This window comes from Myotis yumanensis, unplaced genomic scaffold (assembly GCF_028538775.1).
Source record: "Myotis yumanensis isolate MYYU_CA2020_CCGP unplaced genomic scaffold, mMyoYum1.0.hap1 SCAF_2, whole genome shotgun sequence".
Classification (NCBI taxonomy): Eukaryota; Metazoa; Chordata; class Mammalia; order Chiroptera; family Vespertilionidae; genus Myotis; species Myotis yumanensis.
This window is the reverse complement of record NW_027223753.1, coordinates 190,360,387-190,379,494: the sequence shown is the minus strand read 5'-3', so window position 1 is coordinate 190,379,494 and position 19,108 is coordinate 190,360,387. Positions and strand designations below refer to the sequence as shown.

The 19,108-nt window shown below is 38.7% G+C and overlaps 1 long non-coding RNA gene across 1 annotated transcript in view; it reads left to right on the top strand.

Annotated features, from left to right (window-relative positions):
- Positions 1-753: 753 nt before the first annotated feature.
- LOC139004127 (uncharacterized) overlaps positions 754-19,108 on the top strand; it is a 97,177-nt gene continuing 78,822 nt past the window's right edge. The window contains exon 1 of the long non-coding RNA XR_011470336.1: positions 754-821. This is a non-coding gene — a long non-coding RNA (uncharacterized lncRNA). The remainder of the gene's footprint in view (positions 822-19,108) is intronic.

Below are 19,108 nucleotides of genomic sequence, written 5' to 3'. Positions count from 1 at the left end.
TAATTCAAGGAGCTTTGGTTTAAATATTAAAGCCATATGAACATCCTATCACAAGAGCTATAATAGAAACTCTTTTTTCTTGTTATACTCCAGTCAGTATAATGCATTGATGAGGAACACACTAACGATTTCCAGAGGTAAGGTTTGCAATTTTTTAAAGTAGAGAGCATGTTTAACACCCACGCTGTGTTAGCTTAGAGGCATTGATTTCTCTTTTGGAAAGCTGCCCTTGAGTTCAATACCAAAATCCTGGAAACTTCTGATAGAATCCAGTGTTAATTCTTTTCCTTTGAGATGAGTCAAGTGTAGATTATTAATTTGCCATCTCTCATTTGTACATACATGAAATCACATACATGAAATTACTTTATTGTGAAGCATGAAAGAAATAGAACATTCATAAGCAACAGAATGAGGATTTTTGCGTTTGTTTGTTTCGTGTGCACAGGAAAGTGTAAATAAAACCAGTATGCTTATTTAACAAAGAATGTGCTGACATTCTTGTTCCACCTAGTTGCTCCAAGTTTGCTGTAGCTGCCTCTAGGCGCCTCCAGATGGCGCCCCAGTGCCCGTTCTCTCCGCCCCGTGGCGGACCAGTTGCCAGCTGCTGGGGAGAATGAGCTTGGAGCGGCAGGCTTAACCCGGCGCGGCTGAGAGGTAGGTTGCTGAAGGACTCGGAGAGGCAGCTGCAACAGGGCATCGCTCATTATCCAAGTATATTCATTTTTGAGCGCACAAGGAAGAACTTAAGCGGGCGGCAGTTGGAGTGTAAATTGCTTTGTAGTATTTTAAAGCAGCATGGATCATGGGCAACTGAGCTGGTACGTGCGAAACTATTGAATGGAATTGTGCTGGGTAGGAACCCGTGTGATCATTCTTTATGTACCAAACGTTCTGTGTCCTGAATTGTGCCCATGTGCATACACTCATTTCATTTTCACCTAGATCATGGGGGCTTGCGAGTACAATCTTTCATTTTTCCAACATGATTTAATAAAGGCTTTACAGTACATTGTTTATTGATAGAAATATGACCTGAGTTATGGTCTAAAAAACACATAATAATGGCACCAAAATACTTTTTAAATTGTTTCTTTGTTAGAGAAAATAAATAAATAAAGTAAACCTAAACCATATTAACATATACTTTTACCAGATGTGACTTTTAAAATCATATATATATATATTTATACATGTATGTATATATGTATGTATGTATATATGTATATATGTGTATATATATACATACTACTGCGGACTAGATATTAAATCATTTTAGTTATGGTGCAGATATAAACACATCTGTAAAATATGAATTATTTTTACATCTGTGTGCTAGAAAGAACATTTTATATACAGCTTATTCAAACATTATGATGAAAAATGCATATCTTGTGTATGTACATTTTGTATGGTGTAATATGCCATGTGAATGTGGGTTGTGTATGTGCAAGCAATAATATGTATATGTGACTTAGAATTATTGCACAGTTATAAAAGGGATTGTGATATATATGATGGACTTTTGTGTTTCCACATGCAATATTTCTAGCCAGATAACTTAGTATGAAGATCATCTATTGCCAGAAAAAAAATCTGAATTTAAAGAATGTACTTTCACACATATATATTAAATTTCTACAGGTTCATTCAGTACTTAACTTTCTGTGCTTTTAAATTTGGGGAAAAGTTTTTTTTTATATGTGAACATAAAATATTGGCTGAAGGGAATATATAAAAATAGGACATATAGATATCCAAATATAGATTCCCTGGACTTGAGATTACTACGACTGCAATCCATAAGAGCTCCAAAAGCTACAGAGTCCTCGAAGGGAGTTACATTAGGAACTAGCCAGAAAAGTGAAAGATTCAAAAGTTCAGAACTAAATTGGAAATAACAGAGGCTGAGGTTTTACTCGGTATCATTACTCTATAACTAACGTTAGACTACTTATCAACTTGTATGCATTCTCTTGTAACAAATGTATACATGAAGCAGATATTAAATTTTATGTCTTGCCATTTCATGGAAGCAAATATAACACAGTTTGATGTAAAAAATATGAAATGGGAGCTATGTAAGTCAATATGCTAACCACAGCCTGAGATACCAAGAAAAGTTAGAAACAGTCCTTGCCCTCAAGAAGTTGCCAGTCAAATGCATAGAATGGACATATTCATGAATATGATTACCTAGTAAAATACAAATCAAAATAAAATAAATGCTACTATAGAGGGACATGTCCAAGATGTATAGCACTTAGATGGGTGGAGAAATCTAATTTAGGGATTTTAGTGAGGTCTTTTTTTTGGAAGGCATCCTCTCAGGGGATGAGTGGAAAGAATAATTTTGGTGGGTGAAGATGACAATGGCCAGTAAGATATTTAGTTTGTCTTGGGTACCACCTTCTTCATTGGTCTCAGATGAGCAGTAATAGGTAATATTACCTAACTAAGTATAGCAGTATTAGAAATGGCCTTGAACATCAGGCTGAAAATTTTGGATTTCATCATTAGTTTATTCGCAGTGCTATGAATGTGAGAGCCAGTATGAAGTGTTACAATAATTTTATACTTCATTTATTACCTACCATTTTAGAATATAGGCTCCAACATAAAGAAGTATTTTATAATATTGTATTCATAGAATCTAGAAATTTCTTGGAAATTATTTATCTGCCATAGGAATGAGTGAATGAATGGTAGATGAGGGTAAGGCCAGGATTCTGTATTATTTACATTTAGTTTTTCTAATAGTCATCAATGACTAACATCCTCAAAATTCACCAAGTCTTTGAAGCTGTTGTTCCAGCCAACTCCTTTATGGCTCGGGTAATGCAAAGAAGATCCCTGGAATAGCCACTATTGATGTTTAATCTCACTCTGTTTTAACCTCTTACATTAATAGTCTTGCCTTCACATTTTTAAAAGGGTTATTAAGGTAATTACACACTACATGATTACTCAGGCAGAACTCAGGCAGAATTCACTAGCTCATCTTGTATCTTTGCAGTAGACATATAATGGAGATATAACATATGTTAAACAAATGAATTCAGAGAAAGAGTTGAAGAGTTTGAGAAATGCTTTGTACTCTGATATATATATATATATCCCAGATTCAAAGGCTGTTAAATCACATTGTTTACCCATATCTTCAGGAAAAAAATCACTTCTACTGTCGCGGTAAACAACCTGCTTCCCTATTTGTAATGGTCTGGCCCTCTAGCAACTTCAGCATAAAATTATAGCTAATTTGCCTACAAATGTCAGGTGGTCATAATAATCTGGCCACTCAGTGTATATACTAAAGTTCCAGTGCATGAATTCATGCACAGGTGGGGTCTGGCTGCCTGGAGGAGGGGCTGTGGGCAGTTGGTTGGCTGCCTCCTGGTTGAACTCCCAGTTAAACTCCCAGTCAAGGGGACAGTTTGCATATTAGCCTTTTATTATATAGGATATATATATATATATATATATATATATATATATATATATATATGTATATGTGTATGTGTATATATATATATATATATATATATATATATATATATATAACTTCCTACATGAATGCTCCAAATATTTGCTAGTCTGCAACTTAGCTCAAACTCTCTAGAGTCTCTTTATAATTCTAGAGTGCAAAGTAGTCACCTCCATAGTTTGGGGGGTGGGGCATGAAGGTAGCATATTTGTGCTCCCAGCTTACTGTGCATAGGTAGTCCTTTTCTCTGTCCCTGTGTAATAATACCTTGTATGGGCAATGACAGGCATACATAAAAAGGTAGTGAAGAAGAAATATTTTTCATTTGAAAGGCTGACACTAAATACAAATAAATAGACATTTTAATAGGAATGTCAGTCAACTAAGTTACAAATGCATGTGCAGTGTTGGACAAGTAAAAGGCCAAGTGAACAATGTCATTGAAGCAACAATATTAAAAAATAAAGTCCCTCGGGCAAAAGGGACTTTCTCCTTTTCCCCAAGAGAACCTGTCTACTGTGACGATGATTTTCATATCGTAATTAATTAATGTATTTTTATGATTCGTCTAAAAAGATACAGGGGTGGATTTTCTCAATTTAAAGCTATTTACTGATGGGGTTCCTATGTGTCAGCCAAACTGAGGATGCAGAAGTTGTTTCGCTTTGAGTGAGTCTGCACAGAGTCGGGCTTTTTCTCACATCAATGTCAGTGACAAATACTTACGACAGTCCTGGTCTCTATGCTGCTGGACCTGCTGTTAATACTTTATTTGTAGCCCTTGTGAAAGGAGGAAGTAAGATCAGTGACCAGAGACTGTCACCTGTGCTGTGTACTGGGGGCGCAGCCTGACCCGGAGCCTAATGGATTAGGAAAAGCATATCTTGTTCAAATCAAGCTGGATATTCAGTTTCAGAGAGAGGCACTGCAGTGTACACTGCAGGTTTCCCCCCCAGTGGTTGGCTTGAAGCTGTTGTGTTGCCTCTACCATGGAAATAGACTTTTCTCCATACACTGGAGCTAGTTCGGTCAAGATTCTCTGACTTATATTTTTAAAAACCTGTTTCAGGAGAGTGTTTGATTTTGTTTTAAATGACCCTTTTGAAAGATACAAATACAATGTCTTGGAAGACATCCCGGGTACTTTTCTGTATTCTTTGGAAGGCCTGGCATTCAAAAGTATGCAAATATAAAATATACACTGATAATGGGAAATGTCCAGGACTGGATCCCATATTGTGCTCCTCTTTCTTAGTGTAGAGAAAGCTTTTCTTCTTCCTCCGGTGTCCGGATGTCACTCTTGTGACATCAAAGCCCATACATATATATGTATACAGTGTATACAGCAGGTTATACACTGAATCAGTTTCACATGATCTTTAGCCTTTCAGCCATACTGGAAACCCCTTAAAGGGAGGAAATAAATTCTGTGCTTCCTTTGACTCTATTATACTAAAGGCACTGCCAGCGACAAACAGCAATGAAGTTTGTTTGTTTTGACAATGGAATAAGATTAAATTCTTATTTTTCACAAAAATTCAAAGAAGTAGTTCTAGACATATAGCAGTGACTTCTAAAGGGCAAAATGGACATCTTTAGAGAAGCTCGGTTTACTGGGGATATTACACTTGGCACACCATGGTAGAAAGACAGTTCCTTCTCTTCACATTAACTGTTTGAAACAGGACATCTTTTTTAAAATGATATTTAAAATAAGGAGGTCTCTATAACGGAACAAAGCTTGCCTTTACTTGGTAAAACTATTTCCATCTGGAATAGACACCTTCTGGCATACCTATGTCCCTGGGGTGTTGTGTAACTGCAGGCAGAATATTGAGAAGTCAGAACTGCTGAAAGTTAGGGCAAATTAGAAAGTTCCTAGCAGCAAGAATTAACCTTAGGGAACATGAGGGGCATTGACATGCTTTAGAGCTGTTCCTGGAAGGGTGGGGGGGTGGCAGGGAGAATCGTGTATTTTTTTTTTAATAATGAGTATATTTCTAAGCATACAAGAACCTGCCACCAAAATGTATAAACATGAGAGTTAGTAGCAGCAAAGTTCTATTTCAGCAAGTGCTAGAGGAAAATACAAAGGATTTGTGACTGTATTGCTAACAAGAGTGAAGAACGTCTCTTGTATTTCTGTTCCAAAGGCTGACTAACATCAATGGTTCCTAAGATGCCTTCTTTTCTGGTCTTAGGCTCATCAGCGATGGGAATAGGAGGGAGAGAGTATATAGCAGGAGCTGCAGCCGTGAGCACTCAGGTCGTTTGTCACCTGGCATGAAGTTAGTGTTGGCAGCTCTGGAGTTCCAGCACGGAACACCAGCGAGAAAATGCCAGCTTATTGTTGTTTCTCACCAGCTCGCGGGCTAACTCTGACTCATGGCTCAGTTCTCTGCTGAAGTGTTGCTTCCTCCAGGGAGCTTTGCCCAACCTCTGTAGAATACCCTTAGCATCATTCTGTGTGCTCTTAGGGCCTCATAGTCTCACCCTTGCTATCACATTTAGCACATGAAGACCTGCCTGCCCTCCTCACTAGACTAAAAGCAGGAGCTGAGTCTTGTCCAATATTTCCCAGTGTCTGTTTCTGGTTTAGAACAGGTGTGTGAATATTTATCAATATTGTCTGTTGCATAATAGTTAAATGACTATGTATGGGCTTTGATGTCAGTAACAGTGGGATTGACTATTAATGTCACATATGAGATGAAAAGTAATTAGTCACTTAGTCTCAGTGTCTTCATCTACAATCTGGGGCAATTGTACACCTTCCTGATCAGGGCACATGTCCAGGTTCTGGACTCCATCCCTGGTAGAGGGCATGCAGGAGGCAGCAGATCAATGTTTTGCCCCCACATTGATGTTTCTCTCTCCCTCTCTCTTTCCCTTTCTTTAAAAATCAATCAAAAATTCAAATGGTAAATTGAACAGAAATGGCAGAGTAAAGGTTGACTGAGGTATGAAGGATGTGCTTTAAAGTAGGTGGATTATGAATGAACTAGATCTTTGATGCCTGTGCACTGTGATTACAAGTACACCATCTCAATTAAGAAATCTGATTGGAGTTTTGTTTTGACTTAATTTTTTTATTTGACTTTTTTTTAAAGTTTGTATATTAGGGTTAGTTTCTACTTTCTCTGCATTTCCATTGGATTTTTTTCCCCAGCCTTTCATACTGGGTAGCTGTTGATGAAATTGATCTCAGCTACTACATAAGGCACTCATAAAGGACAAGGATGCTGCCTGATTCAAACAGGGCTCCCACCCTAGCTGGTTTTGCTCAGTGGATAGAGCACTGGTCTGCAATCCGAAGGGTCCCAGATTTGATGGTCAAGGGCACATGCCTAGGTTGCAGGGTCAGTTCAAGGTCCAATGTGCAGGAGGCAACCAATCAATGATTCCTTCTCATCACTGATGTTTCTATCTCTCTCTTCCTCTCTGAAATAAATACAAATATAATTTTAAAAAAAACAGAGCTCTCAAGAAACAGTTTTAAAGTAAATTAGTTTTCAACCCATGTTTTAATTATTTTTAATACATGACAGAAACACTTTGTAATTTTTAAAAAGTCATCTACTTGAAACATGTATTGCTATTTTTTAAAATAATACCAAAGGTTTTAGGACATTTTATCCCCTATATTGTGGGTCTTAGATGTGACTTTCTAAAGAAAACATTTCTCATATCTAACACCAATGTTTTCTAAAACTGTGGATTTTTTTCAGGAATTAGTAAGCTGTCTAGTATTGATTTCTTTAAAATTATTATTAAAGGTATTAAATCCCTTGCTGTACAGTCAACAACAGAAAAATTTCAGTTGTGCAAATTAATTTTATGGATCGACGAATGAATAATAAAATCAATGAAAGCTAGATATTTTACTGATAGAAAAATGTCATTCTTAGTTTATGAATATATTTTTCTTATTAAATATAACATAAGTTTCACATAGTTGTATTTTTATTTGACCTTTGACACACAGTCTTAAAATCGTAGAGGGCTAAACAAGAGTTTGAGAAGTGATTTTCAGCGTGAGATGAGATCTCTAATTTTTCAAAACATTTTCAGTTCAGGTAGATCATAGCTGCCTTTGCTAATCCATCCCAACGTGCTGTTACCTGCATTATTGTGAAATTCTTAAACCCTTTTCTAAATCCCTCCTGCTACCGCATAAGCTCACATCGTCTCGCATGATCTTAGTGGAGACTGAGATAAGCTAGTCACGGTCCTTTTAATATATGTCACATACATGTTAGTATTTATGATAGAAATCTTCCCCTGCAGATATTGCAGACAAGTTCCTATGTAGCCTGTGTTTTCCTGATGATTCCTTCCATGAAGGGTCTGGAGCAAAGTGCTGCTCACTTAACATTCAGGTAGCAGCAGGAGGGGTTTTCCAGGCCTTCTCGCCTTCCTATTCCCATCTTTTAAAATCATTTACCCTGGCTTTGATTTTTATCTAAAAACTTTTAGCTGTCATTTCTTGACCTTCCCACTTCCACTCTTGACCAGCCCTAATCAAAAATGAAAGATTTGGCAGCTGAATCCTTAAAAAGCACTTTACAGTATGATTTCATATATTAATGATTTTGTATATAAATTTCAAAGACACCTATCATCACTGTCCTTTGGGCTGGTAGTATTCACATGCAGAGCTTTGTGCAAAATATTAAGTGGATTTATAAATAATGCAAAAGAGTAAGTCTTGCCCTTGAGGTATGTATGTATGTAACAGTAACAATAGCATCACCACCCACTTGCTGTGTATTGAATCCCGATAACAATCCTGATGATCGATAATATTATGAATAGAGTGGGAGAAACAAAATAAAACAGGGTATCATCTGACTAAATGACCATTGCTGATAATTTCAACTGGCTTCTGAGTAATTATTTTTTGTCAAAATAAAGACCTCTTCTACCCTTTAGCTTAAAAATGTAACCTAATATTGCTGTTCCTTTAATAGGTTATCTATAATAATTTCACCATAATTTCCCACTATGCAGTTCGAGTTACCAAAATTTTCATGTTTTTCTCCTTATTTTCATTTTATAAGGTACATTCTATTCTGGTATATGTATGGCCTTTTCAATTAGGTAATGTTGCTTGGGTCTCATTGATTGTCACTTTTTACACAGAATCTTCTAGCCAATGTCAAATGGATATCTCACATACAGGAAATTAGATTTACTGCAGGCTGGCTTTGTCAAACTTGTACCCATTTATGAAATTTGGGTATAATCCATGTACTAAATTATTCTGCTATATGCTTATGATTTCATAAGTCAATTTCACAGACCCTAATCATGTCCACCATTACATTTGTGAAGAATACATCTTTTTCAGCTCTGCAGGTCTATTTTTCACTTGGTTCTTCACTATTCCAGAAAAGAAAAGTGGAGAGTCACCCTAGCCTTGGAAGGAATGCAAGATTGGGCAAATTACAAAAATAATGTATTGAGTTTTTTGTGAGACATGAAAAACTTAATCAGTAAGGAAGAAATGCTGTTTGTCTGATTTGATGATCTACAATAACGCTGCATTGAGAAGAATATGAAAAATCTAGCTTTCTATAATTACTGGGCTAGGTATCAGAAAATGATGCTTTGCAAATTACGCTGCTATATTTTTAACTTTCATTTACTGCTTATAAACAAACCACAAAGCTTAAGAAATTGCTCTGTTTAATTTTGCCTAAAACTCTACTTAAGCAGATCAATTACTGATTTGGGTTTTATTATAAAAAGCATTGTTGAGGAGGAAATTCTCTGCATGGAAATTTCCTGTAGGGAATGAAATGTTCCAAAATCGTTGTTGTGAAATGGTTTCTTAGGATCTTAGCAAATTAAATTATGTCAGACCTAATTTGTTACAAAGATAAATGTAAAATGCAGGAGACTGATAGAAATAAAAGAATTTCAGCCAATAAAACTCCAGGAAATATGCTTTCTTTCAAAAGCTACAGTGATGACACAGATATCTTAATTGATGTCTGCGGCTTCATTTTGATAGAGTAGTCTATTAATAACTATTCAAAATATCAGCAATGTGTGCCTGAAGGCTCATTTCCAGGTATTCAATCTGAAGAGAATGCATCAAGTTATATTGCCAAAGGCAAGAAGAAGGCCTTGGAAATAGCAGAAAGACTTTTATCCCAGACCCCATTTCTATTTTATTTTGTTTTTATTTCTATACAATACACTCCCTCGTTTTCTTTCTTGTCTGCTGCATCCCACATCTGGAACCGTTTGGGGTAAAGAGATCCCTGAGTGAAGAACTCCATTAAGATTAGGACACTGACAATCAGGTTGTGGTGGTGGGACAGGGCAAGCATTTGAAAAGGTTTATTTGCATTCCACAATACATTCACCCGCACCTGCAAGAAGGCTTTTCCCATCACAGTCAACTCCTTATTATTTAGAGAACTCTCTGCTTTATGGAGATTTGGCTGTAGCCCCAGACTGGCTTCCCTGGAACACCTAACTTTGTTCTTGGCTGCCAGCAGTGTGGTCTCTTTAGCAAGAATTCATTTCCGCATGGCAGAGGACAGTGTTCGAGTGCCTACATGTGACAGTCTCAATGAGTCCAATTTCCAAAGGCAAATAGAAAGGATGTGGGTACACTGTTCTGTGCACCCAACAACATGCCTCTGTTTCCACCTTATTAAAAGGGATTTTGGGATTTGTGTACCATTAATATATTTCAGGGCAGTGCATACTCAAATGTATTTCATGAGGTCTCCCTTAGTTTCACTCTTAGCATTTAACCATCTGTATGTCCAATGATTTCACTCTGGTTACATGCATTAGATAGTCAAATATTTGCTTTTCTTTCAGTGCTGCTCTCAGAGGACTATTAGGTTTGTAAACTTCCCTGGAGAAGTTTTAATACTTCAAACAAAGAAAATGTAACATAACAAATGATCCTCTCATTCCTCCAGTGGGAGAATACAACATGTGAAGGCTGTTGGATTCCTGGTCTTTGGATGTATTTATTTATAAAATCTAAATAATTTTAAATAACACAAAGTCACCCAGCTGGCTGGCTCAGTGGTTGAGCATCGACCTATGAATCAGGAGGTCATGGTTCAACTCCTGGTCAGGGTACATGCCCAGGTTGCGGGCTTGATCCCCGGTGTGGGGCCTGCAGGAGCCGATCAATGATTCTCTCTTATTATTGTGTTTCTATCTTTTTCTCCTTTTCTCTTCTTATCTGAAATCAATAAAAATATAGTTAATAAAATAAAAAAAAATCACAAAGCCAACCATAAATAACTAGTGTCTTTCATTTGGCTACCAAATAGATCAAACATCTATAATCACTATGATAGAGAAGAAACCTTTTTACATTTTCTGTTCTCTCTAGGAATATATATTCTCTCTAGGAATGTCTAAACAAAATTGAAAACTCAACCTAAACAAGATTATAGATGCTTATATAAAGATAGATATATAATGGGACATATGTAATGTGAACACTTGCCTCATTTATCCATAAGTGAAAATATTATAGCAGTGGTTCCCAAACTTATTTGGCCTACCGCCCCCTTTCCAGAAAAAATATTACTCAGCCCCTGAAAATTAATTTTTTAAAAAAATTTTAATAGCAGTTACTCATCGCCCCCAAATGTACCTGTGGCCATCACCGCCCCCCTGGATCGCTGCAGCGCCCACCAGGGGGGCGGTAGCACCCACTTTGGGAATCACTGTATTAGAGCTATGGATTCTCAGTCTTTAAAAAGAGATTAAAAGTACTGTTTTACAATCTAGCATGCAAGGGGAGGAGGTAATGGTATGGGATGAAACTGTTGAGAGAACTTGGGCTCATATTGTTTAGCATCTTCTATGCCAATTTAAAATTAGAACTTTTACTCATTGGACTTTTACTCACTAAACTTTTATTCACAGGAGGCTTACCTGTGGTTTCCAATAGGATAATAGAACTACTGCTTTTGTGTTTCAGAAAGATAAATCTAGCAACAATGTGAAAGATGAATTAGAAAAGAAAATCTTGTTGAGGGGAAATGTGAGATTGAACTAGGTCAGCAGCAGTAGTGATGGAAACCAAGGGGAAGATTTAGAAAGGCATTTTAGATGTAGATCAATAGACAATGGAAAGTGCGGAGTTAAGGATGACTCCAAGAGTTCTAGATCATAGGATTGGGTAGCTAGTGATGCCATTAATCATAATATGGAGGAACCTAAGTTTTATTGAAAGGAAACTTTGGATTTTAAAGGGAAAGCAGGATAATGGAGTGGAGATAGTGAGTTTGTAGTTGGTCATGCTTTGTTCACTACATGTTGGACATATGCTTCTTAACCTTGGTACTATTGGCATTTGGGACTGGATAATTCTTTGTTGTGGGGAACTGCCTTTTGCATTGTAGAATGTTAGGCAATATCTCCTGCTCTACCACTAGATGCAAGTAACAGCCCTCTCAGGTATATCCACTAAAATGTCTCCCAACTGTTCAAGTATACACTGAGGTAGGGACAAAATCACTTTCATTTGGAAACCACTGATACAGAGAAAAAAAGGAGAGTGGTGCAATCCTAATATATAAAAACCCTGGGTCCCTCACAACCAGAGGCTCAACCAACTGGAAATCAGTCCTGCAGTCAGTGCTGGGTTGCCGTGGTGACCCAGCACTGACTGCTGAGAGGGCTGCGAATCAGGTCCAGAGAGAGGCCTGAAAAGAGAAACAGGGTCTGATTCGTAGCCTGTGTGGCAGCTATTGATCAGCACTTGCCTCTCTCTTTCTCTCCCAGCGGGGCCAGCAGCCACTCCTCCATTTCTCTCCAGGCCTCCACCCTTGCTGCTGATCAGCCCCGCATTTCTGATCAGGCCCCGTTGATAGGGCCAGAGACTCTGACTGGCATAGAAACTAACCAATCAGAACCAAATCTGGGTCAACTGTGAGGAGCTAATGGCTGCCTAGGAGGCAGAGCTTTTGACATTGACTGGCATAGAAACCAACCAATCAGAACCAAATTGGCCAGCAGAGGAGGGTAGTTGGGGGCGAGATCAGGCCTATAGGGGAGGGCAGTTGGGGGTGAGATCAGGCCAGCAGGGGAGGGCAGTTAGGAGTGATCAGGCTGGCAGAGGAGGGCAGTTAGGGGTGATCAGGCAGGCAGAGACAATTGGGGGTGAGATCAGGCCGGCAGGGGAGAGCAGTTAGGGGCAATCAGGCAGGCAGGCAGGTGAGTGGTTAGGAGCCAGCGGTCCCAGATTGCAAGAGGGATGTCCAACTGCTGATCCCACAGGGATTGGGCCTAAACCAGCAGTCAGACATCCCCCAAGGGGTCCCCGATTGGAGAGGGTGCAGGCTTGACTGAGGGAACCCCTCCCTCTGTGCATGAATTTTGTGCACCTGGCCATTAGTTATGTGATAAGAATTTCAGATTCAGATGAGACATGAAATCAGTATTTATCAATATTGGCAATTTAAACAATGTGATTAGGTAGAATTCTGCATGGGAAAAATTTAGATGATTATACAGTTGACCCTTGAACAACATGGGTTTGAACTACACTGGTGCACTTACACATGGATTTCTTTTCAATTAATACCTCCACTGTTTTCTATCTGCATTCGTGAGTCTATAGATGAGGAGGGCTGACTCTGTGCACTGACCTATGTGCCATTTCATAGGGGGAACTTGAGTATCCATGGATTTTGGCATCCATGGTGGGGGGGGGGGGGGTGTTCTGGAACAAATATTCCACAGGCGCCCAGGGACAACTAAGTTTTGGGGAGTCAAACTTATACACAGATTTTTGACTATATGGGGATCAGCATCGCTAACCCCCGTGTTTTTCAAGCGTCAACTGTACAGTAATTTTTGCTTGGAAGCTCCAGAGACTGAAAAATTTCTAAGCTCATTGAGTTAAATTGAGGCAGCTCATTTTATTTTTGGATACTTTTGAATATTTTATTATTATTGTTCTATGTTGTTACATTTTAGGCAAATTTTTTGTATTGAGTCAAAATTAATCTTTCCATAATTCTTTGCTTTGGTTTTGTGGTATTGTGGTTTAAAAGGAATATATGTATCTGGTCATTCACACTATGAAAATGTATTTCTCATGTATATTTGGTCTTCATCCATAGTTCCTGGCTCACAGTTCTCAACACATTAGAATTTTCTGAGCTATAAGAGCAATGGGAGCATCTTTTATATAATACTAATGCCCCAGTGCATGGATTTGTGCACTTTGAAAAGAAATTAATTAGAAGGTGGCCGGTGGGGTGGGACTGGGCGAGATGGGACAAACAAGCCCTGGAGCCAACCTCCTGCAGTCCCTCCCCAGTCAGCTGCACCTGGGGCAGAGCAGCATCTGGAAGGGTGTCTGCGAAATGAGTGGCGTCCCTCTGGCAGATGGGGTCCCTTGGCCTGGCCTGTGGGGATCAGGCCAAAACTAGCTCTCTGACATCCCCCAAGGGGTCCTGGATTGCAAGAGGGCAGTTCTGACCCAAGAATCGCCACTGCTGAGTCACTGCAGCTCAGCAGCTCCTGCCTTGAGTGTCTGCCCCCTGGTGGTCAGTGCACATCATACCTACCAGCCAGTCAAACAGTCGGGGAGTCTCTTACCCTTTTATATATATATATAGATTTGGTTTCTTGTCCTCAGTTTCTGAAAGTGCTTCAGAGCCTCAAGGTGAAATGGATGTCTTATTCAGACAGGCCTTTACCACCAAACTGAGTTTATGTTAATGAAAGTAACTTTTGGAAAGTGCCTAAGGATACGGGCTGGTTGCTAGGGGGACCAACCATGAATAGAGAGTTGGAACTTTCAGTTCCACCCCCTGATTTTCAGAGAAGAGGAGAGAGGCTAGAGGTTGAATTACTCACCAATGAGTTAATCAGTCATGCCTATGTAATGAAACCTCCACAAAGAAACAAAAGGAGAGAGTTTGCAGAGCTCCCATTGGGGAACCAGAATGCTTCCACTTGCCATGGTGCTGGGCTCCAAGCTCCATGAGGAAGAGAAGCCCCTTTGTTTGGGTCCTCAACCTGTGTATCTCTTTATCTTGCTATTGATTTATAGCCTTTAACAGCCTTTGTATTAAATTGGTAATTTGTGTGTAAACAAATTGTTTTTTTGAGTTCTGTGAGTTGTTCTAGGACATTAATTAAACTTAAGATGGAGGTTTTAGGGACTTCTGATTTACAGTTAGTCTGTCAGAAGTTCAGGGAACGATATGGACTTGTAATTGGATCCTGAGTTGTAGGGGATCACTGGAAACTCAATGGTAGGGTCAAAAGCACATGTAACCTGGGCTTGTGATTGGCATATGAAGTGAATGATGGTCTTGTAGGACTTAGCCCTTAACCTGATGCTCTCTCTGGATAGGTAGTGTCAGAAGTGAGTTCAATTGTAGGATGCCTAGATGGTATCCCAAGAATTGCTTATTTGTGTAGGAACTTCCCCTCCCCACCATTGGAATTGGTACCAGAACCTATTTAGGTACTAATTTTGCTTTCATAGAACAGAAAATAAGTCTATTAGTATAAGTCAAATTATTTTTCCTAAATCCTTCCACATATTTTAATGCAGCTATTGAGTTAATTTCTAAAATTTACTATCATTGTCTCCTGGATAAATATCCTTAATATTTTTAACTTTCCTTTATATATTATATATTGAGACTATTTGCAACATGAGCACTCTCTGTTAGATGGCAACCATTTGAAATATCCATGTTTGAGAAAAACAAACCTGCAGGTTCCTGGGTTTTTATTAAAGCACTCAAAATTGCATGAGCTTTTTTTTTCAGCCACATTGCACCATTATCTTTTTGTTATTTTTATTTTGCATGAACTTGCTGTTTAATCACATTCCATATCATCTACTAGAGATGCTTTTTTGTTTGTAACTCAAGCATAGAAATTTATTTTCATCCTTTTAAATGTGCATTCTTCTTTCGTTTAGCCCATGATTTCAACCTGCCTGATCCTTTTGGATTATGATTTAATCATCCAACATGTTTATTATTTCTCCCAGTTTCATGCCATCTACACAGTTGATCAGGCACATTCATCCAAGTCATTAATAAAAAATGAGTAGGTTAAGTGCAGAGTTAATGGGATTACACAGTGCTATGGATTTTCTTATCAGTGCTCTTCCAGCTATATTTTACTTAAAAGGGCTTTTTACTTTCATGGAGTACTATAGACATGAGAACCATATGAATAAACATTATGTTCAACCTCTCCCAAACAAAACTTTCAAATGTAATCCTCATATGGCAAATGGTAAGGTAAATTATGTTCTGGTATATCGTTACATGGACAAATTATTTTATTAAGTGATAAAAGCAGGGTATACATTTGAATACAAAAGATGGCATCATTATATATATAGATAAAACAGATGTAAATATAGACCTACCTTTAGATATATCTATAGAGAACACTAGAATCTTAATGATAGTTGCCTCTAAAGAGATAATTATAATTGATGCTTTTATTACTATTTTCTAGTCTTAAATATTACATAATGAATTCATCACCTTTATATGAAAAATAAATATTAAAATATACTTCTGTATTATATAAGTTTGAATAAACAAAATTAAAAAAAAGAATCTGAGGAAATGCTTGTGTCCCTTGGTAACCAAAAGGCCTGACCTTTAATGATAGGAGAAATCTTTCTAAGGAAGGCACAGGATTTTAATATTTCCTAAGGAGGAAAGCTGGAATTGTACCAGATTTTCCATCATCAGCACTCTGCCCCTGCTTACAGATATCTTAAGAGAAGACATATGTGGTTAGATAGGCCAGAACAAGCTGTCAGTCAGATGTGGGAATATACCTGCCTACCTATTTTAACAAGATTGTTATAAAGATCAAATGAGATGATAATTGTGAAAATGTGTACATACTAGTTATTCCTTTTCTAGGGTAAATTGTTGATGAAAGGAGTTTAAATTGTAGTTAGTTTAATTTGAGTAAGCATTGTGTTTTATAAATATTCTAGAGGCCCAGTGCATCACATCTGTGCATTCGGGGGCGGGCGGTTTCTCAGCCCGGCCTGTGCCCTTTAGCAGTCTGAGAGCCCTCGAGGGATGTTGTCCCATTGATGCTTAAGCCACAGTAAGACATCCTTAGCACTGCCGTGGAGGCAGGAGAGGCTCCCGCCACCGCTGCTGCACTCGCTAGCCCTGAGCTGGCTTGTGGCTGAGTGGCGCTCCACCTATGGGAGTGCACTGACCACCAGGGGCAGCTTCTGTATTGAGCATCTGCTCCCTGGTGGTCAGTGCACATCATAGCGACTGGTTGTTCTGACGTTTGGTCAATTTGCATATTAGCCTTTTATTTTATAGGATAGTAGGACTGCTTGACCACTCTGCAGGATAAGCTGCATGTCATATTAATAAACGTATCTCCCAACACTTCACACATTACCTTATACCCATGAGTAAATATCTTATGAATGGATAGTAAATGAATCTCATTGCTGTCAATATTTGCAAAATAGTAATAGTAATAGTATCTTATCTTTTTATTGAGATAAGACTAGAGGCCTGGTGCACGAAATTCATGCACGGACGGAGGGGGTGGTCCCTCAGCCCAGTCTGCACCTTCTCCAATCTGGGATCCCTCTCGCAATCCAGGACCACTGGCTCCTAACTGCTCACCTGCCTGCCTGCCTGATGCCCCTAACTGCTCCCCTGCTGGCCTGTTCACCCCTAATTGCTCTCCCCTGCTGGCCTGATCCCCCTAACTGCTCTCCCCTGCTGGCCTGATCCCCCTAACTGCCACATTCTCCCTTCTCCCATGGTGCTGGCCTTCTCCCTTCTGCCTTCTCCTTTCTGCCTTCTCCTATGGTGCTGGCCTTCTCACTTTCTCCCTTCTGCCTTCTCCTGTGGCCTCTGTAAAAGGGATCTCAGTGATGGACCGGCCCTCACAGCTGCCGCAGCTGCTGACCCTTGGCCCTTGTAGCCGCTGTGGCTTTGCCTGGAAGGACGTCAGGAAGACGTCTGGTCTAATTAGCATATTACCCTTTTATTAGTATAGATAAATGGAATAATACATAGTATTATTATAAATTATCAAGTACTAACACTGCTGTTCTGTATCTTGGTGAAGCAAATGATCTGGGGATATTATTGCTGAGTCATAAGCAGCATTTGATTTTCTCCTCTTTCTGCTTCCTAATTTTAGGCACTTACTGAGATTTTTTTTTAAAATATATTTTATTGATTTTTTACAGAGAGGAAGGGAGAGAGATAGAGAGTTAGAAACATCGATGAGAGAGACATCGATCAGCTGCCTCCTGCACATCTCCTACCGGGGATGTGCCCGCAACCCAGGTACATGCTCTTGACCAGAATCGAACCTGGGACCTTTCAGTTCGTAGGCCGACGCTCTATCCACTGAGCCAAACCGGTTTCGGCACTTTCTGAGATTTTATACTTGATTCTGTTCTCTCTTTATTTTATTTTATCGATTCATGTGGTCTAAAGTATCTTCTCTGTGCTGATCACTTTTAAATTAGTCTTGACTTTTTCAGTCCTAGATTTCTTGACTCTTTGCTAACCATCTCTTCTGGCTATCTTCAACACTCAAGTTCAGCATTTTTAAAGCCTAACCAGATCCACAGCCCTGCACTGAGCACCCACAATGCAAATACACAAAACACCCACTCTTTTAGGTGTGTTTTTTTGTTGTTGTTGTTCTGCCTGGCCTTCTTTCTCTATCCTTTATCCCCGTCATAACAACAGTTTTTAACTCTTAACATTTTAATCTCTGATGATATACTGAGAATGTGTTTTTTTTTTTTTCCTTATTTAGTTCTAAAACCAAGTTCAGGCCTTCATGATCAATAATTTGACCATCACAATACTCTCTGGTAGCTGTCAAATCAGAATAACTCATTTTATTTCTTCTTAGTTTAAAACATTCAATGACTACCCCTTTACCTATGAATTTCAATTATATAATTAATGTCCCATTAATATCATTTGAGAGAAATAGAATCGGGGGAAAGAACTTAATTCTTCAAGATATTCTAAGCTTTAACCTTGTAGTGTGTCTCCTATCATAGCTCTGGGGTTCTACCCAAAATTGATGTTTGACTTTCTTTTCCATATAATACACCTTGAGAATTGTAATCAGTGAAATAATGAAGCAGGTGTTCAGATGAGAGGAGTTGGACAGGGCTTTCAAATTCTTGGGCACAGAATGGAAGATCCATACCCACCAATGTAGAAAGGAAAGGTAACTTGGCATTAACATTCAAGTAATATCGGCTTCTCTTTTTAATGGTGTCAGATGGCTGTGCACCTTGGCTTTTTCCCTGTGGTCCTGTTCAGGATGGTAATAAGGAAGTCCACTCGAGTCTGCCTCACATATATTTTACCTTCTTTCTACCCTTGCTTGACTGTTATTTAAAAGAAGCATGGTATAAGATAAGATGATGTTAGAAATATTTAATGGAATCAGTAAGTCTTTAAGAGAGTCTAGAAAGAGAAGTGTAGCAAGATACTTCTATTCAGAGAAAGCAGTATTGGATAGCTCCGTAGCCAGGAATGATGAGTCAGGGGCAGGTTGATTATCAAAGAAGACTTAACTAGTCTAAATGAGATGAGAAGACTTAATGCCAAGTTGTAAAGA